This window comes from Calliphora vicina, chromosome 3 (assembly GCF_958450345.1).
Source record: "Calliphora vicina chromosome 3, idCalVici1.1, whole genome shotgun sequence".
NCBI classification, from domain to species: domain Eukaryota; kingdom Metazoa; phylum Arthropoda; class Insecta; order Diptera; family Calliphoridae; genus Calliphora; species Calliphora vicina.
The window spans coordinates 85,972,853-85,999,800 of NC_088782.1; the positions used below are offsets into that span (position 1 = coordinate 85,972,853).

At 32.1% G+C, this 26,948-nt stretch overlaps 1 long non-coding RNA gene across 1 annotated transcript; it reads right to left on the bottom strand.

The window, feature by feature from the left end:
• Window positions 1-7,812: 7,812 nt before the first annotated feature.
• Window positions 7,813-15,199, bottom strand: LOC135954798 (uncharacterized). The gene is made up of 4 exons (XR_010576269.1): window positions 15,080-15,199; window positions 10,428-10,685; window positions 9,285-9,471; window positions 7,813-9,225 (listed from the first exon to the last, which is right to left on the bottom strand). It is a non-coding gene; the product is annotated as an uncharacterized LOC135954798 (long non-coding RNA).
• Window positions 15,200-26,948: the final 11,749 nt, after the last annotated feature.

Sequence of the window (26,948 nt, forward strand, 5' to 3'; positions counted from 1 at the left end):
GCATCAAACACCAAGCGAATTTTTCCGGGCTTATTAGGATTAATCACTCCAAAATGCGGAAGATACCAAGTCCTGGGCAGCTTCAATAGGCGACAATTTACGTACATACCTCTTGAACAAATAATCCTTCATGATGGATTTGTAGGCAGCACCAAATTCAGGACTTCTTTTCATCTTTCGCTCAATACCAACAAGTCTATTTAGAGCCATGGAGTAGTTATCAGGCAACACAACATCATCTGCACGCCACAAAAGCCGAGTTTGGAATCTACCATCAATCTTAACTGTAGTTTCGTTCAATATTTTTCAAGCCCGTAAGTCATCCTTTGATTCTATGACCGGCAATAATTTCACACCAAAATTCTCCGTTTCAAAATAATTTGCCACTAAGTCATAGAGTCTTTGATCTGGCTGAACTGACAAAAGACACAAAGATTGCTTACCCATCATTTTCCCAAATACGACCCATCCTAATGGGGTGTTAGCAGCATATGGACCATTTTCATCCAGAGACACAATTTCATCAGGAAGTCCCAGATGACAATGATCTAATCCAATCATAACTTTGGGAACAACATCATTATATAATTTAATGGGCAAACCAGGATGGCGACTTAAATCCATATTGAAGCTTTGAGCCGGCAATTTTAAATTTGAAACTCCATAAACGTTTCGCAAGGCATATTTTCTCTGCTTACCAATTCCACTTACGTTCATATCAACCACTGTTGCCGTTTCTTATGATACCTTACCAGCATACCAATTCAAATTCAATTGACTTTGATGCCCCTGAAGACCAAGTTTCTTCACCAAGGGGCTGTCCACCATAGTAACCGACGAACCTTCATCCAACAACGCATAGGTTTCAATTTTGTTACTGGGACCATAAAGCACAATTGGCACCACTCGGAACAACAACACACCTTTATCTGCAGCTTTAGACACACAACTAAGAACAGACTCGTTTTCACTTGGAGCAGGCGACTCAGACGAAAGCTCATTTTTTCCACCATCATTAATCTTAAAATCATGTAATAATTTGTTATGTTTTATTAGACAACCATCTACGGGACACGTCTTTCGATAACGGCAAAATTTACTCGAATGTCCACTACCGAGACACGAAAAACATAACCTCATTTTTTCACTTCACTCCAACGATTAGGCACACTTAATGAACCAAATTTTCTACAATCAAATATTTTATGATTTGCCTGGCACATAGGGCATTCTTGTTGTTTAGGTTGACCATCAGCAGCATGAAGGACAACTTTTCTTTTTGGTTCATTATTTTGACGATTTCCACTTGTAGTTTGCACCATTCTTACCAAATCAGCAACATCTTTGAGCCATTTTCTAAAATCCAAAACGGTTGGGTATGGCTTTATTGTTGAGGCACAGCGGGCCCACTCCATTCGTTTACTCATTGGAAGCTTCCCGACCAATTCTTCCATTAATGTTGGATTAGCTAAATGCTGTTGTCCAGTAGCAGTTTCCAAAAAGGCGGCAAGATTCCGCACTTTAACAGCAAAGGGCACAAGTTTATCCACAGCAATTTCACTAATGGGCGCAATTTCTTTCACTTGTTGTAGCTGGCAACGAATAAGCATCTCTGGACGACCATATTGAAAACACAATTGTTCCATAACCCGACTCACGTTATCTGCATGGATCAGCAACGACTTCACACATTCACGGGCATCACCCTTCAAAGCTTTTTGGAGCCTTAAACAATTTTCAAAATTATTATAATTATAAACAGCAGTCGATTGATTAAAAGCCAATGGGCCAATCTTCAGGCGAGCCACTAAAATCCGGTAAATCATAAATTTTTCTATGCATCAATAAGGAACCACCATTTTGAAAAAATCGGAAATTTGGCGGCAACGGTTGACTTCCACACAAATTCGAAAAATTATTTTCATTGCATCTTACCGAAGAAAATGGCGTACGACGTTCAGTGCAGTCAACGTTGGCTGAGGCAGAATTGTCAACGTTGACTTCGCTGGTACCCGTTACTGGCGGCGCCATATTGGATGACAACGCTCGCTGGGCATTCAATAACTGGGCCTGAAGATTGTTAATTTGGCTTTGAAGGCCTTCCAAATTATTTCCATAACTCAACTGAAGCAACGGCGGCTGTGCAGAAGAGCTTAAATTCATCAAAATTTTGTTGGTTATGTTGAACATTGGCAACTGTGGCAGAAGTTGTTCCGGCGGCGGTGGAACTTGTAGGTACTCCGGTGACAGAAGGAGCAATTACAATTGGTTGATTTGTTGTGACGTCAATGGTACTTACGTTTTGTGGAGGCACTCCAGCGGCGGAGGGAGTCAAAGATGTTCGGGCGACATGGGAATTGGCAGGCAAAGAAGAAACTCCGGCGACCGAGGGAGCCACTTGTTGAGAAACAATTTTTGTTCCGGCAGTCGAGGAACCACTACTAGGCTGGCTCATTGTTGACTGTAATCGCTGGCTTTTTCTTGCTGGGGAGCGATGCATTATGAACCACAAATAATCACAAGCGTTTCTCAAAGAGCACACAAAAATCACAGCAAATAAGCACCAAAATGTTTTAAATATATTTTTATTTGTTCCGGCAGAAAAGGAACCACTTTAAAATATTTCTGATTTAATTTTATTTATATATTATAGAATTAGTAAATGTTTTTAGTGAAATTTTTTATATTCTAATTTTGTTTAATTAAAGTCATATTAAGTTTAGTTATATTATTATTTTATTTATATTTAATGTAAATAAGTATATGCATAGTGTTTTCATAACTGGAATGCAATAAAATATTTTCATTATAATGCAAGAAGCAGAATTGGAAACATTATCTTCTCTCTGGACACTTTTTAGATATAAATTTAGATATAATATTAATACACTAAAATGTATAAACTTGTGTGTATCATAGATAAGAAAGCGACATTCGATGAGTTTCAACTTCAAGATGATACGTTTGGGACACTTTTCGGATATTAATTGTTGGCAGGGTTGATGATATGTAACCGTAATGTTGACTTAGCGTAAGGCTTTAGAGTAATTATAGAACATTCAAAAAGTGTCATTTTTGACATAAACAAACAGAATATTTTTCGTCGCTCAATTTGTATTTATACATCAAATAATTATTTTCTTTTATCCGTCAGTTTATAGCCGGAACTATATTTGTTAAAAAAACACTCAATGAACTGCACCAATGATATTAATTGTTCGCCATTCATTTTAATATGATTTTTGTTTAATGTTTCTTTTTAATATTTTATACAGTCAAACAGATGATAATTTTTTTTCGCTTTTTGGTTCTAACAGTTGTCAAAGCTGGCCTTCTAAAATTGCGATTTATATGAAGTCGTTAAAAACTGGGGTAATTTTGGGACATTTTTCGAAAAATGTCCGATATACCCGCATATATATCGGGTACTAATTATGCTAGCTGCTTGAGTTATACCTTATCAGAAAGCTACATTCTCATGCAATCCAAATATAAAACAACTTAGCTGCCTAGCTCTTTAGGGGCCTTCTAAAATTGCGATTTATATGAAGTCGTTAAAAACTGGGGTAATTTTGGGACATTTTTCGAAAAATGTCCGATATACCCGCATATATATCGGGTACTAATTACGCTAGCTACTTAAGTTATACCTTATCAGAAAGCTACATTCTCATGCAATCGAAATATAAAACAACTTAGCTTCCTAGCTCTTTAGGGGCCTTTAGAATTGCGATTTATATGAAGTCGTTAAAAACTGGGGTAATTTTGGGACAGTTTTCGAAAAATGTCCGATATACCCTCATATATATCGGGTACTATATATGCTATCTACTTAAGTTATACCTTATTAGAAAGCTACAATCTCAAGCAATCCAAAGCTACATTTTCATGCAATCCAAATATAAAAAATTTTAGCTTCCTAGCTCTTTAGGGGCCTTTAGAATGGCGTTTTATATGAAGTCGTTAAAAACTGGGGTAATTTTTATATTTATACAATTATCTACACTACATTAAGTTCAAGGCGTATTTAACAAGGTGACAGCAGTGGCGAATTGAAATAAATACAGGCGAATTCACTTATTTTTTATATATAGAGTTTGACATACGGACGTACGGGCGAATATTTTTTATATATGTAGTTTGACATTTGTGCGTGCTATTTCTATAATCAGCTGTGCTGCCGATGGCACCTGATTAAATGCACCTTGATTAAGTTTTAATACATATTTGTTTAATTTTTCATTTTTGTTTTTTGACATTTGTTAAGACCAATTGTATTTGTGGAACTGATAGCACCTTGTTAGGGTTCTATAAGTCGATTGTTCGACCAATAGACTATTTCCTGAAAAAAGTCGAAATCGACTTTTTGGTCGGAAAAAAGTCGAACAATCGATTATGTTATCTCAAAAGTCGAATAGTCGAAAATAGTCGATAAAAGTCGTATAGTCGATAAAAGTCGACTTTTTTAATTGTTAAAAAAAATATTGCACTTGCATTTTTTGAGAGTATGCTAATATATGTAAATAATAAATAAATAAATGTTTATAAAATAAATTTCATTTTTATTGCTAAACATTACAAAAGGCGCATCAATAAATGTAGAAACCATGTATTTTTTTACAAGAAATGGCAAAAAGTTGAAAAAAGTCGAAAAAAGTCGATTAACTAAAAAGTCGAAGTTCGAAAAGTCAACTTTTCATAAACTACCAAAAGTCGAAAGTTCGAAAAGTCGACTTTTTAAAAAACGGAAAAAGTCGAAAGGTGGAAAAGTCGACTTTTTGTTTCAGCTATAGAACCCTACACCTTGTATGAATTCGACTTGGTCTTCTACAACCGACATGAAATGCTTAACATTAACATGACGTTAGTGTTCGGTATAGACACATCATGTTAGCGTTTTTCTAATGTTTTAACATGGTTGTTGAACTGTCCCCCATTTTCTCAATATCTGGTTATCGTTTTTCGTAACGATAATCCTCCAATTATCTTTTTTTTGTATGATAACTGTCAGTTTATCGTCACGATAAAAAATAACCAGAGATTCAGAAAATGAGGGTGTGTGTTTTAACAACTCTTTTATAACATGAAATGACGTTTAAGCTTGACAGCCGTCATTTTGTTGCTTTTTTTTATTTACATCACTACAAATACACTACACTAAAATCACAAAGAAATAAAACACACACACGATTTTTTACAATTTGCATCGCTGACAATCAAAAATTAATGAAAAAATATTTTAACATGAGTTAGTACTCCACCATAAACATATTAAAAATTTAATATGAATTCTTAACATCATATTTTTATAGCATTTCATGTCTGTTGTAGACACGGTGTAATAAAAGTGAGTACTTTAAGTGGAATTTTTACATGTATTTTGATTTTGTTACAATAATATTAGGTATAAATTAAGATCAGTGAAACTGCTTGCATTTTAATATTTTTTTTGTGTTGATAGCTCTCTTATAATTTAGCACAAAAACTATAGGAGTTATAGGAATTTAAAGAATATACAGTACGAGACACAAATGTGTAAATAAATTTGGAAATATCTATAATTTGAATTTTTATGCTCAACATTTACCAATCTGACAATATTTTTTACACAATATGAAGATCATGATTAGTGAAGTATAGCAATACAAAAAAATTAATTTCAAGTAATGGCATTTAAATACCAGGATATCAAAAAGTTAAAAACTGAATTACACAATTTTGTCGCATTTTCTTTAAAGTTAAATAAACTTGTTATTATTATTTAGAAAAAGAACAATTTTAATCAATTTCATTAATGACAGTTGTTGAGGTAGCGGTGCTCCATGGACAGACAATTTTTAATTATTGTGGTGGTTAGATAGAGATGCTAAATGGCCGGAAATCTTTTTTTTTATTTTTGTGCTCATACTTACGTTTTTTTTGTTGCCTATATGTTGTCATCATGGTCTGTCACGTTTTATTAATCAGGAGCAATATGATCTGTGATTGTTATTTTTGTTGATTCTTTGTATTTTTTTTGTTTAAATTACTATAATTTTTGTTGAAATATGATGTTGTTTAGTAATTGTGATTCCTTTTGTTTGTTTTGATACTTATGTTTAATATTTGTATTGTTAAAATGTCAAAATGTGGGACATGATCAATGACAGGGTGATTCGAATATCATAATAATAACCACAAAATTAGGATTGCCAAATACCAAGTAAGAGAAGGAAGAGAAATACAAACTCAAAACTTGTCTCTTAAGAAAAAGGCGATTGTTCAAGGCCAAGGTTATAAGTGCATTAACCCAAACTATGTTGTTGTCCACTATATTGTAAAAACATGTTATGTATTTTTTTTTATTATGATATTTGTTTGTATGTTTTTCTGTTACTTTTCTTGTTTGAAATTTTAAAGAAAAGTATAGGTAATGGACACATGAGTTTGTGTTAACGCACATTCTATAAACTAAAGTTGTTAAAGAAACATCTCAATATTGAATAGCAAGGATAATATAAAGTTTATGTGTGAAAAGTTAAATTAGTGAACTTTGGTACTGTGGTAAAGGGAATGAAATATCCGTGCAGAACTTAATAATTTATTTATTTGAAATTTTAAATATACTGAGGAAACGTGTGAGTATGAATTCAAGAATACGTTGAAAAATGAAGAATTGTTTCAAATAGGTAATTTTTTATAATAGATTTTGTGCCAGAGGATAAGGAAGCCACACAATAAGGTGAAAACGTCACCAATACTGAGGTAATTCCAGAATCATCCTGTGGTCAGAAAAACGGTGGAAGAATATTTATATTTAAATTTTAAAATAAACCAAAGGTAATACAGTTCACATAAAACTTTCATATATATTGTTGACCCTGTGAGGATAAATACGACATCTATGAATGAAAATTTGTGTTAGGATCAATTCCACAAAGTGGGACGTAAATAACCCGGGACTAGAACCCTCAAACCAGGACAAAAACCTGAAAAGAAGATCCACACGAATAGAAATATCCCAAAATAAAGAATAAAAAGCATTAGGGTGGTACTAGTTAGGGTAGGTTAAGTACGAAAATTAATTGTGTTAGAATAAGTTTAGTCTGTTAGATCTTAAGGTATGAAATTTTGTAATTGAATAGTGTTTTATGTTGTAAAGGGATAACTAAAAGAATAAAGTTAAATAGCGGTAAAATAATATAAGTTGATAAACACTAGGCTCTTAGGTGTCTTTCAGGGAGCTCCTTTAGGGACATAAATCAGAGTGAAGGTGAATAAAAATCGTATTTACTCAGAGTGGAGTGTAACTCTTCAGAACTTTTCTTTTAGTAATCCTTGTGTGTAGGCAAATTGTGTTTTTTTTTTTTTGTATTGTTATTGTTTAAGTTTTATTTCCGATTAGAAGAAGTTTGTAGCTTCAATTATAAATTAGTATTTTCTTTAGTTATTAATATAAGACATTTTTTTTTTTTTTTGAAAAGTCATAATATTATTACAGTATCTATAAAAAAACAGAATACTAAATATTTATTATGATTATTTTCACTGCCTAAATGGGCAAGTGATGTGTTGAGAGAAAAAAACGAAAACAAGAAGTTTGAAAACAAATTTATGGATCGTGAAGGAATATTAAGACGATTTGTTTTGAATTTATATAACAGGTCAAAAGACCATTCGGTTTAAACCTAAGGGTTTTAAAATTTTGATATGAAAGGAAATAAACATAGACTATAATTATCATAACAGGAAATAAGAAAAAAGTAACTGACATTTTAGGATTAAAACTATATGTATAAGTCCTTTTTTTTTTTTACGTTATATTGAGAGACATTTTAATTATTTATTTATGTATAAGTTTTATTTATGTTTAATTTCATTGTTTTGATTAATAAATGTAATAAGAAATAGAATTTGTATAAATATGTGTTACTAATTGTGTAAGATTTCAGGTACAGTGGGCCGAAGATGACGAGAGTGTGATGATTTGGTAAGTTGTTGGATTGGTAAATTGTAGGGGTCATTAGGAAATGAAATGACTATGGTAGGGTGGGCAACGTACGTGGACTTGACATCTAATCCACGGTTAAATTGTTTGATGTTCAGTGTTGGTGAAACTAGTGTTTTATGTTAGGAATTTGTTAGGGATTTTGTTTTGTTTATTTTAATTTATTGATACATTCTCTTAGTGATGTAGATGCGGGTTGAGTTCCCACGCCGAAAGTAGAGCTAGTCGAGGTGGCATCGAAACACACCAGATCAACAAAGAGACACGTAACAATAATGGCGCCCAATTTTTAAAAAGAGACAACCTAGAATTCATTTTCAAATCCACGAATATGTATTCTAAGGTGTATAAGTAGGTCGCGTACAACAGCTAAACGCATGGAAATAGAATTTAGAATAGGATTTACATACTAATGTGAAATCGTCCTAACGGAAATGATATGTTAGTTTGCGTATTTCGAATTAGTATTGATTATCAGTAGTGGAAATTAGGAAAATATAGATTCAGAATCGTCCTTAACATTAATAGTCAAGTTTGCGAATACTGGAACTATTATTCTCCGAATCTTATTATCTTACACAAATGTCCTGAATTCTGAAGAATCAGTTTGCATTTTGTGATAGAGATAGTGAGAAGAAAATTAAATTAATATTTGTCCTAGGATATAGTTTAGCAAACCTAGTTGCAGATATTGATTTGATTAAACCGGAAGCCAGAAACATTAATCGCAAATTGTCCTGAAATAAATGAATGTTCAGTTTGCATTTTTGTGATTTATGTTGATGGAAAAGATTTTATGTTTATTTACCAGAACATCAAATAGTAAAGGAAAGCGTTAATATACCAACAACTATCATCAATATTCTCTTTTTCTGTCGGAATACCAATGTGCCTGTAACTTTTTATGAGAATTGTTTTTTTTTTGTGTCTTATATGTTATATGTTGTAAACATTTTTTGTTTTGTTAAATCATTTGATATATTTTGTCTTTTTATGTTGTGTAATATTTATTTTTATAAAATCTTATCGTATGTTTGTGTGTCACGTAATTTGAAAAAGTGTTTACGTGAACGTTTATTTATGTTTAAATTTTGTATTAGTGTTTTGTTAAATGTATGTAAGAATTAATGTAATAGTTTAGTATTTGTTTATCTTATGTTTAATTTCAAATTTTATGTTTAAAAATCAAATTTTGAAAATGCCAGTAGGGAGAACACCATTAAATACCGATAAGGAACCTAGGGAAACAGGGACATTTATAGATATGTCAGAAACTATTTCAACACCACAAACTCACCAGTCATACGGTCCACCATCGCAAACACAAACGGCAGTTCCTGGACAACAAACCGGAGCAATACCGAAAACTTTTGTTCCTCCGAAAACATATAATTTTCCACCACCAAATATTCCTCAGACACAAAAAGGATATTCAACGGGCCATAGTCCGAGAGCTTATGCTGGACTTATCCGAGATTTGATAGCTGAAAATGTGAAGAATTATAGATCAGAACTCGAGGACAAATTAGATTTGAAAATAAAAGGAAGTTTAGAAGAAGGTTTTTCCAGAATGATTAGGGAATTTCAGAAAATGAATACGGTAGGAAAAACAAGTGATGGTGTAGAGTCTTTGATTAGTGAGGAGAATGAGAAAAGGTCAGGCCAGATAGACGGGGCACCGCAAAAGAGGAAGCCGGAAACTCAGCCATGTCCACCAAGGAGGTTAGATTTTAGGGATTACACTTCGAATATAAATACGCCGCCTGACAATCTTTCACCACCAAACCTTTATGCAACACATAAACCAATAAGGAATCTAATAGGTGTAGATAAATGGGACATCAGTTTCGATGGCAACATAGATAAACTGTACATATTTAGAATCGAATATATGCTCAAATATCATAATTACTCATGGCAGGATTTACAAGGCGAATTCCACAAATTGCTAAAGGGAGATGCCAAAGACTGGTATTGGCTCCTCGTGCAACAAAGGCCAATTGAATCGTGGGATGAATTGAAAAAAGCTCTTAGGATACAATATGGCTCAATTCGAAGTGAGTATGAAAGGTTAAGGGATTTTGAAGAGCGACGACAACAACCCGGAGAATCAATTGATGATTTCTTTCAGGCTATGAGAAAGTTAAGAGCAAGACTTAGAAATCCATTGCCAGAATACGAAGTTATACGTATATTGAAGAGAAACTTACGTCAAGGTATTTCGCAAATAGTGTATTCTGTGCAAGTGTTTTCTGTAGAACATTTGAGAGATACTTGTAAGGAAGTAGAAAGGAATTATTTCCGTAGGCAGACGTCCAACATTCCACAAACCCGTTTCATACCACCTAGGCGACAAGTCGAAGAAGTTGAAATAGAACTTGAAAGGGAAAAGGAAACGGAAGTAGTTGAGGAAATAAAATATAAAACGGACAATACTTACCGGAAATCGAACACTATGAGTACAGACAGAATGCTTTGCTGGAATTGTAGATTACCAGGTCATCTATTTAATGATTGTCCCAGTGTTCAGAGAACCTTATTCTGCTACAAATGTGGGTTAATGGGAGTTGTTACTCCTAAATGTCCCAAATGTTCGGGAAACAGGATAGGGAGTGTGATGAAGGCGGCAGAATCACGCTCCACACAGACAACAGCCGAACAACAAGAGATATAGGTATTCAGTGTGTTTATATTGATCCTGAAAAATACAAAATTAGGGATAACAAAGTAATTTTGACAGACAAATCTAATGAAAAAGTAATAAAAGAAAACAGTAATAATAGAAGAATTATAGGGTCTTATGAAGAGCGCTTGAAACGATATATAGACGTTAGGAATAGAATCTTCAATACAGGTGATGATCATGCGAAACTAAGGAAGATAAAAGGCACTAGGAATAGATTTAAGAAAAAGAAGACAATATGCAATGAGATAAGTAAATTTGTCCAAAAATGTGATCAGATCACAAACATCGATATAGATCCCAGAGCATTTATCGAAGTAAAACTAGATAATATTGAAGTAAAATGTCTTTTAGACAGTGGGGCTTCGATAAGTTTGCTTGGGAAAGATTGCGAACAGATAGTAGAGAAGTTAAACGGTCGAATTAAACCAGTTTTCTCTGAAATCCAAACTGCAGGCGGAAAACTATATCAGATCTTAGGGAAAATTGAAGCTAAAGTAGATTATAAAGGTCAAAAGCATAACATAGAATTCTATTTGTGTCCAAATTTGATTCAAAAAGCCTACTTAGGAATCGATTTTTGAAAAAAATTCGATATTGCACCAGGTCTGTTTGAAATATCAGAGTTAAAACCAGAGAATTTAATGGAAACTTTTCCTCTTGAGTTGAAGGATGTAAAACAACACGATCTGACTAGTCAACAAAGGGATAGATTGAGAAAGGTCGTTGACAATTTTCGAACTTATGAAAGAGATGGTTTGGGTAGAACCAATTTAGAGCTTCATACCATAGAACTAACGGATAATACGACACCAGTTAAGGATAGGTATTATCCAGTATCGCCAGCGGTGCAGGATTTAATATATACAGAGATTGATAACATGTTGAGATTAGGAGTTATAGAGGAAAGTCAGAGTCCTTGGAGCAACAGATGCACACTTGTACGAAAGCCAGGGAAGAATCGTTTATGTCTTGACGCTAGGAAGTTAAACGACAGGACAATCAAGGACGCATACCCCATACAGAACATTGAAGGAATTCTGAGTAGACTGGACGAGACGTATTACATCAGCAGTGTCGATTTAAAATATGCCTTCTGGCAAATCGAGCTGGAAAAGAAGTCTAGGACATACACGGCATTCACTGTTCCAGGCCGGCCTCTATACCAGTATGTTGTTATGCCGTTTGGTTTATGTAACGCGGCGCAAAGACTATGTAGGTTGATGGACAAGGTTATTCCTCAGGAAATGAAACAAAATGTTTTCACCTATCTGGACGATCTGTTGATAATATCTGCAGATTTTGACCAGCATTTAAATTTACTAGAGAAAGTAGCTAACTGTTTAAACAAGGCAAACTTAACGATAGGCTTAGGAAAATCAAAGTTTTGTTTTACAGAACTTAATTATTTAGGTTTTATTGTGGGAGGTGGCATTATGAAAACGGATCCTAAGAAGATCGAAGCAATTAAGAATATACCATTACCTAGATCAGTTAGAGAAGTTCGCAGTTTTTTAGGTACCGCGGGTTGGTACCGCCGTTTTATACGCGATTTCTCTACCTTGACTGCTCCACTATCCGATCTAATAAAGAAAGGAACAAAGTTCGAACTTAATGAAAGAGCCATCGAAAGTTTTAATAAGTTGAAAATGGCCTTGACATCGGCTCCAGTTAGGGTTGCCAGATTCAGATTTGCAAAAAGCTGGACATTGGGGTATAAAAAGCTGGACAAATCAAAAAAAAACTGGATATTAAAAAAATTACTGAGAAAATGTTAATTTTGATTTGTGTAAATAATTTTTATTAAAATATATTTTTATCTATTGTAATCAACATATATTTGTATTACACGGTACATGGAAACATGGAAAACTACAAAGCGTGGGTTATAGGTTTTGTTGAGTACATTACAAATTGTGTCAAAAACTTTTTCGTATAATTAGTAAATAATAAAAAATCAAAACAAAAAAATGCGTTTTTATATAATAGAAGTACAGGGTCGCTGTGGACCTTGTACTTCGTATAAGGGCAACTTCTCCTCAACCGTCGGAGGGTTAAAACAGTAAAAACTCTTTCACAAAAAGCTTTGCTTACTGGTACTGAAAATACGAAACATATAACTTTTCTTAAATTCTTGAATTCATTCCTTTCACCTTTGGTAATAAAATAGGATCATATCATTTGACAAATCTCTTGGTATTTGTTTATAAACTTCGCGAAGGCTGCAGTAATCGATATATGTTAAGTTTATCGTTATCTATTTCTTCAGATATTTGAAGGTTTTGCGGAAGTTTTTGTAAATCTACCCATGAAAATATGTTTTTATTTTAATTTTAAAAATGCTATTTTTTAAAAAAACGATTTTCTAAATAGCTGACCGCTGTTTTTGAAAAGTCTTCTACTTCAGTCTTAAAAGTTTTTTGTTCATTAGGCGAAATTTTTTTAAAATGCTGTTAACTTTGGCTATTTATAAGTACGGTCATTATATCGACATTTTGGCATTTATTTTTTCCTTTCTTAAAAAAATACATACACTTTTTTATAAATAATATAGATATTATTGTCGAAAATTTCTATTTAGCTGGACAAATAAAATTTTAGCTTGAAACTGGACAGGCATCAAAAAAGCTGGACAATCCAGCCAAGTCCAGCCAGGCTGGCAACCCTAGCTCCAGTACTTGCACATCCGAATTTCGGAAAACGATTTTTTGTCCAATGCGATGCTTCGGATTATGCGGTCGGAGCAGTGTTGTTTCAGAAAGATGATTTAGGCAATGAAAAACCAATCTCATTCTTTTCCCAAAAACTAATCGAAGCGCAAAAACACTACAGTGTAACAGAAAAGGAGTGTTTGGCTGCTGTCTTGGCTATCAAGAGATTCAGGCCGTATATTGAACTTATGCCATTTACAGTGATTACCGATCACGCAAGTTTGAAATGGCTGATGTCACTTAGGGATTTAAATGGTAGGTTGGCCAGATGGGCTCTACAATTACAGAGTTACGATTTTGAAATCGAACATTGTAAAGCTCAGAAAACATCGTAGCAGATACGTTATCCAGATTAGTAGAGGAAATGGAAGTGGATAAAGGAAACATATTAGGTTTTGAAACATTGGAATTTGAATCGGAAGAGTATAAGGATTTAATAGACACTGTAACGAAAAATGGCGATAAATTACCGGATATAAAAACTAGTAACGGTTTAGTTTTTAAAAGGTGTATAACCGAAACAGATTCGCAGGAGGAATTTAGGTGGAAATTATGGATTCCTAGTTCATTAACCCATGTACTAATAAGGGAAGCTCATGAACCAGAGGACAAAGCTCACGGAGGTATTAGCAAAACGCTACAAAGAGTGAGAACCAAATACTACTGGCCTAATATGATATCTCAAATTAAACATTTTGTGAGGAATTGTACTATTTGCAAGGAAACTAAACCAACTAACATGACATTGAAACCGGAAATAGGTAAACAGGTTATGACAGATAGACCTTTTCAGAAACTTTATATAGATTTTCTTGGCAAATATCCAAGATCAAAAACGGGTAATGCATATATATTTATAGTGGTAGATCATATGACCAAGTTTGTCTTTCTAAAAGCTATGAAAGAAGCTACGACTGCAAATGTAGTGAAGTTTTTAAAAGAGCAGGTATTTCATGTTTTCGGTGTACCGGAAGTTATCCATTCGGACAATGGACAACAGTTCACCTCAAAAGAGTTTGCAAGACTATTAGAAACCTATGAAATCAAGCATATGAGAACTGCTGTTCACTCTCCGCAGTCCAATGCATCTGAAAGAGTGAACCAAAGTGTTCTTTCGGCCATCAGAGCATATCTGGAGGACGATCATAGGGAATGGGACATTAATTTACCAAATATTGAATTGTCCTTACGAACTTCTTGGCATTCTGCAACCGGATATAGTCCTTTTTTCGCGTTGTTTGGTCAAAATCTGTTTACCTGCGGATCAGACTATAAGTTGGCCAGACAATTAAAAGCTCTGGACGATAATGAAGTCGTGATTGAGAATGCTGATAGAATAAAATTGATTAGGGATAAGATAAAAGAGAATCTGAATAACGCATATGAAAAGAGTGCACTGAGATATAACCGCGGTGCAAGGATAGTGAAATTCGTTCCTGGACAGGAAGTGTATAAAAGAAATTTTATCCTTAGCGATTTTAAGAAAAACATAAACGCAAAACTGTGTAGAAAATTTACTAAATGTAGAATTTTAAGGGCCATAGGGAACAACATGTATGAATTGGAAGGCTTATCTGGTACACCATTGGGAATTTACCACGCAAAAGATATTAAACAGTAAAGAGAATAATGTGCAATATAGTTTTAAAAGATCAAAAGTGCAATATATTAGAGACAATTAATACAATTTTAACTTACAAGTGCAATATTTCTACGTGTGCAATATTAGGTTAAGGTTCGTGTTGTTGTCTTTGATGTGTTGATTATTTCTTCTTTAATTATACTAATATTATTCCTCGTACAGTGTTTAGTATCCTAAGCAACTCACATAATACCTGAAAATAGTAAGGAACATGAACAAAGTACCATTTATACAAATAACAAGAAATTATTATACTTCCCTAACTTTAACTTTTGTTGTGGATTGCCCGGCTAACTCTTTGGATGTAGTGTTGTGGGTGTAGCCTACGTTGGGCGCTGAACTTAAAAACAAAACTACCTCACACTGTCGTATCTGCGAGTGCTGTCTTGATACACCAGAGTTTTGTTGAGGTAGCGGTGCTCCATGGACAGACAATTTTTAATTATTGTGGTGGTTAGATAGAGGTGCTAAATGGCCGGAAATCTTTTTTTTTATTTTTGTGCTCATACTTACGTTTTTTTTTGTTGCCTATATGTTGTCATCATGGTCTGTCACGTTTTATTAATCAGGAGCAATATGATCTGTGATTGTTATTTTTGTTGATTCTTTGTATTTTTTTTTGTTTAAATTACTATAATTTTTGTTGAAATATGATGTTGTTTAGTAATTGTGATTCCTTTTGTTTGTTTTGATACTTATGTTTAATATTTGTATTGTTAAAATGTCAAAATGTGGGACATGATCAATGACAGGGTGATTCGAATATCATAATAATAACCACAAAATTAGGATTGCCAAATACCAAGTAAGAGAAGGAAGAGAAATACAAACTCAAAACTTGTCTCTTAAGAAAAAGGCGATTGTTCAAGGCCAAGGTTATAAGTGCATTAACCCAAACTATGTTGTTGTCCACTATATTGTAAAAACATGTTATGTATTTTTTTTTATTATGATATTTGTTTGTATGTTTTTCTGTTACTTTTCTTGTTTGAAATTTTAAAGAAAAGTATAGGTAATGGACACATGAGTTTGTGTTAACGCACATTCTATAAACTAAAGTTGTTAAAGAAACATCTCAATATTGAATAGCAAGGATAATATAAAGTTTATGTGTGAAAAGTTAAATTAGTGAACTTTGGTACTGTGGTAAAGGGAAATATCCGTGCAGAACTTAATAATTTATTTATTTGAAATTTTAAATATACTGAGGAAACGTGTGAGTATGAATTCAAGAATACGTTGAAAAATGAAGAATTGTTTCAAATAGGTAATTTTTTATAATAGATTTTGTGCCAGAGGATAAGGAAGCCACACAATAAGGTGAAAACGTCACCAATACTGAGGTAATTCCAGAATCATCCTGTGGTCAGAAAAACGGTGGAAGAATATTTATATTTAAATTTTAAAATAAACCAAAGGTAATACAGTTCACATAAAACTTTCATATATATTGTTGACCCTGTGAGGATAAATACGACATCTATGAATGAAAATTTGTGTTAGGATCAATTCCACAAAGTGGGACGTAAATAACCCGGGACTAGAACCCTCAAACCAGGACAAAAACCTGAAAAGAAGATCCACACGAATAGAAATATCCCAAAATAAAGAATAAAAAGCATTAGGGTAGTATTAGTTAGGGTAGGTTAAGTACGAAAATTAATTGTGTTAGAATAAGTTTAGTCTGTTAGATCTTAAGGTATGAAATTTTGTAATTGAATAGTGTTTTATGTTGTAAAGGGATAACTAAAAGAATAAAGTTAAATAGCGGTAAAATAATATAAGTTGATAAACACTAGGCTCTTAGGTGTCTTTCAGGGAGCTCCTTTAGGGACATAAATCAGAGTGAAGGTGAATAAAAATCGTATTTACTCAGAGTGGAGTGTAACTCTTCAGAACTTTTCTTTTAGTAATCCTTGTGTGTAGGCAAATTGTGTTTTTTTTTTTGTATTGTTATTGTTTAAGTTTTATTTCCGATTAGAAGAAGTTTGTAGCTTCAATTATAAATTAGTATTTTCTTTAGTTATTAATATAAGACATTTTTTTTTTTTTTGAAAAGTCATAATATTATTACAGTATCTATAAAAAAACAGAATACTAAATATTTATTATGATTATTTTCACTGCCTAAATGGGCAAGTGATGTGTTGAGAGAAAAAAACGAAAACAAGAAGTTTGAAAACAAATTTATGGATCGTGAAGGAATATTAAGACGATTTGTTTTGAATTTATATAACAGGTCAAAAGACCATTCGGTTTAAACCTAAGGGTTTTAAAATTTTGATATGAAAGGAAATAAACATAGACTATAATTATCATAACAGGAAATAAGAAAAAAGTAACTGACATTTTAGGATTAAAAGTATATGTATAAGTCCTTTTTTTTTTTTACGTTATATTGAGAGACATTTTAATTATTTATTTATGTATAAGTTTTATTTATGTTTAATTTCATTGTTTTGATTAATAAATGTAATAAGAAATAGAATTTGTATAAATATGTGTTACTAATTGTGTAAGATTTCAGGTACAGTGGGCCGAAGATGACGAGAGTGTGATGATTTGGTAAGTTGTTGGATTGGTAAATTGTAGGGGTCATTAGGAAATGAAATGACTATGGTAGGGTGGGCAACGTACGTGGACTTGACATCTAATCCACGGTTAAATTGTTTGATGTTCAGTGTTGGTGAAACTAGTGTTTTATGTTAGGAATTTGTTAGGGATTTTGTTTTGTTTATTTTAATTTATTGATACATTCTCTTAGTGATGTAGATGCGGGTTGAGTTCCCACGCCGAAAGTAGAGCTAGTCGAGGTGGCATCGAAACACACCAGATCAACAAAGAGACACGTAACACAGTTAGTTAAAACATGTTACTAGTTAACAATTTACAATTCTTTAAGGAATATTGAATATGAAGAAGATTATCACCGAAGTTGCAAATTCTGTTACCGAGCAGCTGAAAAATGGTATCTCCCATCGAAAAATATCCACTAAATTCAATATTTCTTTTAATCTGTTGAGAACATAGCGAATATATGTGGTTTGGCTTTTCCAGCACCAATTTGTGGACGGAATTCAATTCTATTGTTAAAAGATGGTCTCACTGTATAACGTCTAGTTGCATCAGGAGAAGAAAATAGTCCCCGTGAGGTACAACCAAAACTATCTTCATGCTACCAAATTAAGATTTCAAAACGTGCATCTCTTAGAGAAATCAAAAGATGTGGTTTTTATGCAATAAAGATTGTTAAAAAACCTCGTTTAACTGAAAGACACAAGTCTCTTCGACTAACATTTGTAAATTTTTTTAAGAAATGGACCTTTGATGATTGGGAAAAAGTTATCTGTACAGATGAATCGAAAATTAACCATTTTAGAACTGATGGACCAAAATATGACTACCAAAAACGAAATGCGCCATTAAAAGACCGTGATTTTATGACGACTATGAAATATGGTGGTGGAATATTGCCATTTTGTGGTTGTTTTTCTGCGAAAGGTGTAGGAAAACTCCATAAAATTGGTAGTAATATGAATGCAGAAATGTATATAGACATTATCAAGACAACAGATGTGGATAGTCTGAATGATTGGCGTGGACAAATTGAAAACACTGTGATACTACAAGATAACGACAACAAACATAAGTCTAAAAAGACGCTTAATTTTTTAAAAACCGCCAAAATTACATTGCTAGATTGACTCCCACAATCTCAGAATTTAAATCCGATTGAGAATTTGGTGCGAATTCTAAAACGTCGCGTTTATAATTATCAAAATGCATTTAGAAACACAACCCAGCTCTAGGAGCGCTCCCATGATATCTAGGGATCTATAATGCAAGAAGAGTGTCGCAAACTGGTGGAGAGTATGCCCTCCAGAATTCAGGCTGCCATTGACGCGAAAGCAGGTTATTCGAAGTACTAAAAAAGTTACTTTAGTAATCTGCGCCAAAAGTGTGTAAATGGGTTGCAGTTATTTTTTTTAGATTACTGGAGTATAATTAAGGAAATATTTTATTTATTTAGTCCTAAAATATCCTTAATAAATATTGTTTAAAAAAACACAAAACGTTTCTTTATAAACATTGCACTTTAAAAATGGTGTCACAAAGTGTAAATATATGACCATCATTTACACATTTTTGTCTTACACTGTATATAATAGTAAATTTCTAATATATTTAAAAAATGATCTGATTGTTATGGGTATAAATAAATAAATAAAAATAATCTTCATTAACATTGTGAACCAAAAATGCCTTTTTGAATTTATCAGAAAATTTTGATATACACAAAAAGTCATTTTAGCGAAGCCGGTGTCCGATACATTATAAAAATATAAACTGTTACTGTGATCTTGTGAATTGTGAAGCACTTCTAAATGTCATCTTACATGTTTATATTAGCTCATTAGGAGACAATTATAAATATTATTACCTTGTCATATACTACGTTTATACGTAGCCTATTCGCAAATAAAAATTATTTGCAATTAACTAACTCACTGTTTATATGTCACATTGGTTACAGAAAATTCTTGTTTTTATGAGATGCCGGATGGTAAAATTGAATTTTTTGGTAGCTCTTTTATTGAATAAAATATGATACATTTTTTATTTTTTTAAATGTAAAAATTATAGAATCCAAAATTCTTGTCCGTCTTGCAATCCAAGTAATTCAAAAACGCAATGAAATATTTAAAAATCGTCTTAATAAACTAAAAGCGTTAAAACATATGGCAATGCTTAAAATCTTATTTGCAAATAGTGTCGTTAATCAGGAATTGTTTTCGTGAGTTAGCTATTCGCAAATAAAAAATTAATTCACTGTTTATGCGGCATTTTTTTCTAATTGCAATATTTTTATTTGCGAATAAGCCGTGCGTATAAACGTAGTAATACAGACTTTACAGAGATTATTACAGATATGCAACAACTGACAGTAGTCAAAAAAGTAATATCGATCCGTATGGTTATTTTGACTTTCTACAACAGTGGTGTTCAAAAATAAAAATTAAGATGTATTGGTGAGAGAGCTACCCAGCAAACATAATGTCAAACACTTAAAATAATAACAAAATGAAGAAAGTTTAAATTTATAATTTTTGTCAGATAAAACCAATTTATTAAATGAATATAATTTAAATTTTAAGGAAATGAAAGAATATACATTATACGGCCGAAATACTCTCAAATTTTTTATTTATTTTTAACTTTGTTTTTCCAAAAACCAACCAACAACAATGCTTATTGAATTTCTGAAAAAATGAGACATTTATTATGCTCTTTAAAGGAGCTTAACAAATGTGTTTAAATTTTTTAAACAATTGTTGTATGGAATGAATATCACTGTTCTACAACAATTTTTCATTGATTGTGGTTTGCAGAGCGAGAGAAAAATAATATTTTCAATACGCAACCAGGGTTTACAATTGCTACTGTATTAGCCGTCAATTGCAGTAAATATACATTTTTATCAATCTGCATTCTAAAAATATAGTTACTACCAATGTATATTAATTATAAGGTAGTGTTATCAGAACAGCTGATCGTTTTTTGCTACTATGTTCATTTTTCGTCGTGGTGCAGAATCAATGTCAAACTTTGTTTCCATTTTGTAAATGTCAAACTTTGTTTTGCTGTTAAATTCGTGTATGTTTTAAAACCAATAATAATACTACACGAAATTAGTTATATTTTTAAAAACATCAAATTAAATTACAAACAGATTCAAATTTATAAACATTTTTTGTTTAACAAAAATTCGCTTTGATTTATTTGTCAGCTGTTTTTGACATTTTTCCCTGACAGCCAATTCGCCTTCAAGTGCAGGCACAATGTCAAACTACATATGAAAAAAAATATAACCAATTCGCTCGGTATTCTGAATTCGCCGATGACACCACCTTATAATTAATATACGTATTTAACAAGGTGACAGCAGTGGCGAATTGAAATAAATACAGGCGAATTCACTTATTTTTTATATGTAGAGTTTGACATACGGACGTACGGGCGAATATTTTTTATATATGTAGTTTGACATTTGTGCGTGCTATTTCTATAATCAGCTGTGCTGCCGATGGCACCTGATTAAATGCACCTTGATTAAGTTTTAATACATATTTGTTTAATTTTTCATTTTTGTTTTTTGACATTTGTTAAGACCAATTGTATTTGTGGAACTGATAGCACCTTGTTAGGGTTCTATAAGTCGATTGTTCGAACAATAGACTATTTCCTGAAAAAAGTCGAAATCGACTTTTTGGTCGGAAAAAAGTCGAACAATCGATTATGTTATCTCAAAAGTCGAATAGTCGAAAATAGTCGATAAAAGTCGTATAGTCGATAAAAGTCGACTTTTTTAATTGTTAAAAAAAATATTGCACTTGCATTTTTTGAGAGTATGCTAATATATGTAAATAATAAATAAATAAATGTTTATAAAATAAATTTCATTTTTATTGCTAAACATTACAAAAGGCGCATCAATAAATGTAGAAACCATGTATTTTTTTACAAGAAATGGCAAAAAGTTGAAAAAAGTCGAAAAAAGTCGATTAACTAAAAAGTCGAAGTTCGAAAAGTCAACTTTTCATAAACTACCAAAAGTCGAAAAGTCGACTTTTTAAAAAACGGAAAAAGTCGAAAGGTGGAAAAGTCGACTTTTTGTTTCAGCTATAGAACCCTACACCTTGTATGAATTCGACTTGGTCTTCTACAACCGACATGAAATGCTTAACATTAACATGACGTTAGTGTTAGGTATAGACACATCATGTTAGCGTTTTTCTAATGTTTTAACATGGTTGTTGAACTGTCCCCCATTTTCTCAATATCTGGTTATCGTTTTTCGTAACGATAATCCTCCAATTATCTTTTTTTGTATGATAACTGTCAGTTTATCGTCACGATAAAAAATAACCAGAGATTCAGAAAATGAGGGTGTGTGTTTTAACAACTCTTTTATAACATGAAATGACGTTTAAGCTTGACAGCCGTCATTTTGTTGCTTTTTTTTATTTACATCACTACAAATACACTACACTAAAATCACAAAGAAATAAAACACACACACGATTTTTTACAATTTGCATCGCTGACAATCAAAAATTAATGAAAAAATATTTTAACATGAGTTAGTACTCCACCATAAACATATTAAAAATTTAATATGAATTCTTAACATCATATTTTTATAGCATTTCATGTCTGTTGTAGACACGGTGTAATAAAAGTGAGTACTTTAAGTGGAATTTTTACATGTATTTTGATTTTGTTACAATAATATTAGGTATAAATTAAGATCAGTGAAACTGCTTGCATTTTAATATTTTTTTTGTGTTGATAGCTCTCTTATAATTTAGCACAAAAACTATAGGAGTTATAGGAATTTAAAGAATATACAGTACGAGACACAAATGTGTAAATAAATTTGGAAATATCTATAATTTGAATTTTTATGCTCAACATTTACCAATCTGACAATATTTTTTACACAATATGAAGATCATGATTAGTGAAGTATAGCAATACAAAAGAATTAATTTCAAGTAATGGCATTTAAATACCAGGATATCAAAAAGTTAAAAACTGAATTACACAATTTTGTCGCATTTTCTTTAAAGTTAAATAAACTTATTATTATTTAGAAAAAGAACAATTTTAATCAATTTCATTAATGACAGTTAGTTAAAACATGTTACTAGTTAACAATTTACAATTCTTTAAGGAATATTGAATATGAAGAAGATTATCACCGAAGTTGCAAATTCTGTTACCGAGCAGCTGAAAAATGGTATCTCCCATCGAAAAATATCCACTAAATTCAATATTTCTTTTAATCTGTTGAGAACATAGCGAATATATGTGGTTTGGCTTTTCCAGCACCAATTTGTGGACGGAATTCAATTCTATTGTTAAAAGATGGTCTCACTGTATAACGTCTAGTTGCATCAGGAGAAGAAAATAGTCCCCGTGAGGTACAACCAAAACTATCTTCATGCTACCAAATTAAGATTTCAAAACGTGCATCTCTTAGAGAAATCAAAAGATGTGGTTTTTATGCAATAAAGATTGTTAAAAAACCTCGTTTAACTGAAAGACACAAGTCTCTTCGACTAACATTTGTAAATTTTTTTAAGAAATGGACCTTTGATGATTGGGAAAAAGTTATCTGTACAGATGAATCGAAAATTAACCATTTTAGAACTGATGGACCAAAATATGACTACCAAAAACGAAATGCGCCATTAAAAGACCGTGATTTTATGACGACTATGAAATATGGTGGTTGAATATTGCCATTTTGTGGTTGTTTTTCTGCGAAAGGTGTAGGAAAACTCCATAAAATTGGTAGTAATATGAATGCAGAAATGTATATAGACATTATCAAGACAACAGATGTGGATAGTCTGAATGATTGGCGTGGACAAATTGAAAACACTGTGATACTACAAGATAACGACAACAAACATAAGTCTAAAAAGACGCTTAATTTTTTAAAAACCGCCAAAATTACATTGCTAGATTGACTCCCACAATCTCAGAATTTAAATCCGATTGAGAATTTGGTGCGAATTCTAAAACGTCGCGTTTATAATTATCAAAATGCATTTAGAAACACAACCCAGCTCTAGGAGCGCTCCCATGATATCTAGGGATCTATAATGCAAGAAGAGTGTCGCAAACTGGTGGAGAGTATGCCCTCCAGAATTCAGGCTGCCATTGACGCGAAAGCAGGTTATTCGAAGTACTAAAAAAGTTACTTTAGTAATCTGCGCCAAAAGTGTGTAAATGGGTTGCAGTTATTTTTTTTAGATTACTGGAGTATAATTAAGGAAATATTTTATTTATTTAGTCCTAAAATATCCTTAATAAATATTGTTTAAAAAAACACAAAACGTTTCTTTATAAACATTGCACTTTAAAAATGGTGTCACAAAGTGTAAATATATGACCATCATTTACACATTTTTGTCTTACACTGTATATAATAGTAAATTTCTAATATATTTAAAAAATGATCTGATTGTTATGGGTATAAATAAATAAATAAAAATAATCTTCATTAACATTGTGAACCAAAAATGCCTTTTTGAATTTATCAGAAAATTTTGATATACACAAAAAGTCATTTTAGCGAAGCCGGTGTCCGATACATTATAAAAATATAAACTGTTACTGTGATCTTGTGAATTGTGAAGCACTTCTAAATGTCATCTTACATGTTTATATTAGCTCATTAGGAGACAATTATAAATATTATTACCTTGTCATATACTACGTTTATACGTAGCCTATTCGCAAATAAAAATTATTTGCAATTAACTAACTCACTGTTTATATGTCACATTGGTTACAGAAAATTCTTGTTTTTATGAGATGCCGGATGGTAAAATTGAATTTTTTGGTAGCTCTTTTATTGAATAAAATATGATACATTTTTTATTTTTTTAAATGTAAAAATTATAGAATCCAAAATTCTTGTCCGTCTTGCAATCCAAGTAATTCAAAAACGCAATGAAATATTTAAAAATCGTCTTAATAAACTAAAAGCGTTAAAACATATGGCAATGCTTAAAATCTTATTTGCAAATAGTGTCGTTAATCAGGAATTGTTTTCGTGAGTTAGCTATTCGCAAATAAAAAATTAATTCACTGTTTATGCGGCATTTTTTTCTAATTGCAATATTTTTATTTGCGAATAAGCCGTGCGTATAAACGTAGTAATACAGACTTTACAGAGATTATTACAGATATGCAACAACTGACAGTAGTCAAAAAAGTAATATCGATCCGTATGGTTATTTTGACTTTCTACAACAGTGGTGTTCAAAAATAAAAATTAAGATGTATTGGTGAGAGAGCTACCCAGCAAACATAATGTCAAACACTTAAAATAATAACAAAATGAAGAAAGTTTAAATTTATAATTTTTGTCAGATAAAACCAATTTATTAAATGAATATAATTTAAATTTTAAGGAAATGAAAGAATATACATTATACGGCCGAAATACTCTCAAATTTTTTATTTATTTTTAACTTTGTTTTTCCAAAAACCAACCAACAACAATGCTTATTGAATTTCTGAAAAAATGAGACATTTATTATGCTCTTTAAAGGAGCTTAACAAATGTGTTTAAATTTTTTAAACAATTGTTGTATGGAATGAATATCACTGTTCTACAACAATTTTTCATTGATTGTGGTTTGCAGAGCGAGAGAAAAATAATATTTTCAATACGCAACCAGGGTTTACAATTGCTACTGTATTAGCCGTCAATTGCAGTAAATATACATTTTTATCAATCTGCATTCTAAAAATATAGTTACTACCAATGTATATTAATTATAAGGTAGTGTTATCAGAACAGCTGATCGTTTTTTGCTACTATGTTCATTTTTCGTCGTGGTGCAGAATCAATGTCAAACTTTGTTTCCATTTTGTAAATGTCAAACTTTGTTTTGCTGTTAAATTCGTGTATGTTTTAAAACCAATAATAATACTACACGAAATTAGTTATATTTTTAAAAACATCAAATTAAATTACAAACAGATTCAAATTTATAAACATTTTTTGTTTAACAAAAATTCGCTTTGATTTATTTGTCAGCTGTTTTTGACATTTTTCCCTGACAGCCAATTCGCCTTCAAGTGCAGGCACAATGTCAAACTACATATAAAAAAAAATATAACCAATTCGCTCGGTATTCTGAATTCGCCGATGACACCACCTTATAATTAATATACCTTGGTTACTACTAGTTGAAAAGCCTGTCCATGCCATGCAAATCATCAAAGTCTATAAATCCAAACAGGAGAATACTGTGGAACTGCCCTTACGAAGCATACCCTGCTTCCTATCTTCATGAATCACTTTCACACTAACATCATGTAGGAATGTTCCTTTAGAAAATGCAACATATATTTGGCCATGGCTGATCTATCTGTCACTGATTTAGACAGATAGATCCCCAACTTGTGCTTTATTTATTGTTATAGAAAATGGCAGCCTTATGGGGAATTGCGATCTGCGCAAAACGAATGGGAGGTCTGGATTAATTAATTTGCACATATGAGGTTTTTCGAAAGTTTGGTCACCTGCAATATTGTGCCATTACAGAGTCCTCTCCTCGTATTTAAATTCTGCAGAAGCATTACAATAGCACCGACCTTGAGGTATAATTTATGAGGCGGCATACCAGATGGTGAAAGGCTGTTCAAAAACTCGACCGGATAGTTTTCTCTTTCGGCTATGCTATCACTTTCTACTGTGTCAATACTCTAGTATGTGGAACTGTGATGGGTGGTAACGAAACTTATCAATCGACTGCAAAACTGAAAATACAATTTAATCTATTGGATATTTAATCTATTATTTGTTTAGCATTGATTTGAACTTATTCTTTTTGGTTTTTTTTTTTTTAAATATCTAAAAAAAAAAGTACATATAAGATAAATTTAATAATAAATACAAAAAATATAATTTTGAAACAAAAATTGTCAAGTTATTAAATTGGCTAATTTAGCTCACCCAAATTTTTGGGACTCAATCCTGAAGTCCTACACTCACGTGGTGATTACATAACCACGGTGATAGTATCAATACACATTATACATTTGATGGAAATGTAAGTAGTTATGGCTTAGGATTGCTAAATATAGTGTTGATAAAACAGCCCACATTCATTTGTTTCTTTTGTTATAGACGTGTGTTGCTCAAAGCACCAAATCACGGGGTAACAATACTCCCATACCCTCGAGTACAAGACATCGATTGGTAGTCAGCTACTACGTCGCTCAATTGATAACCCGGTAACTCCTACTTTTTAAAACTACATCTAAGCATAAGCAGGCGTAGCTATAAAAGAGCCAATTCTAATTTGTCACCACTTGTCTTTGTGGCCCGACAAGTAT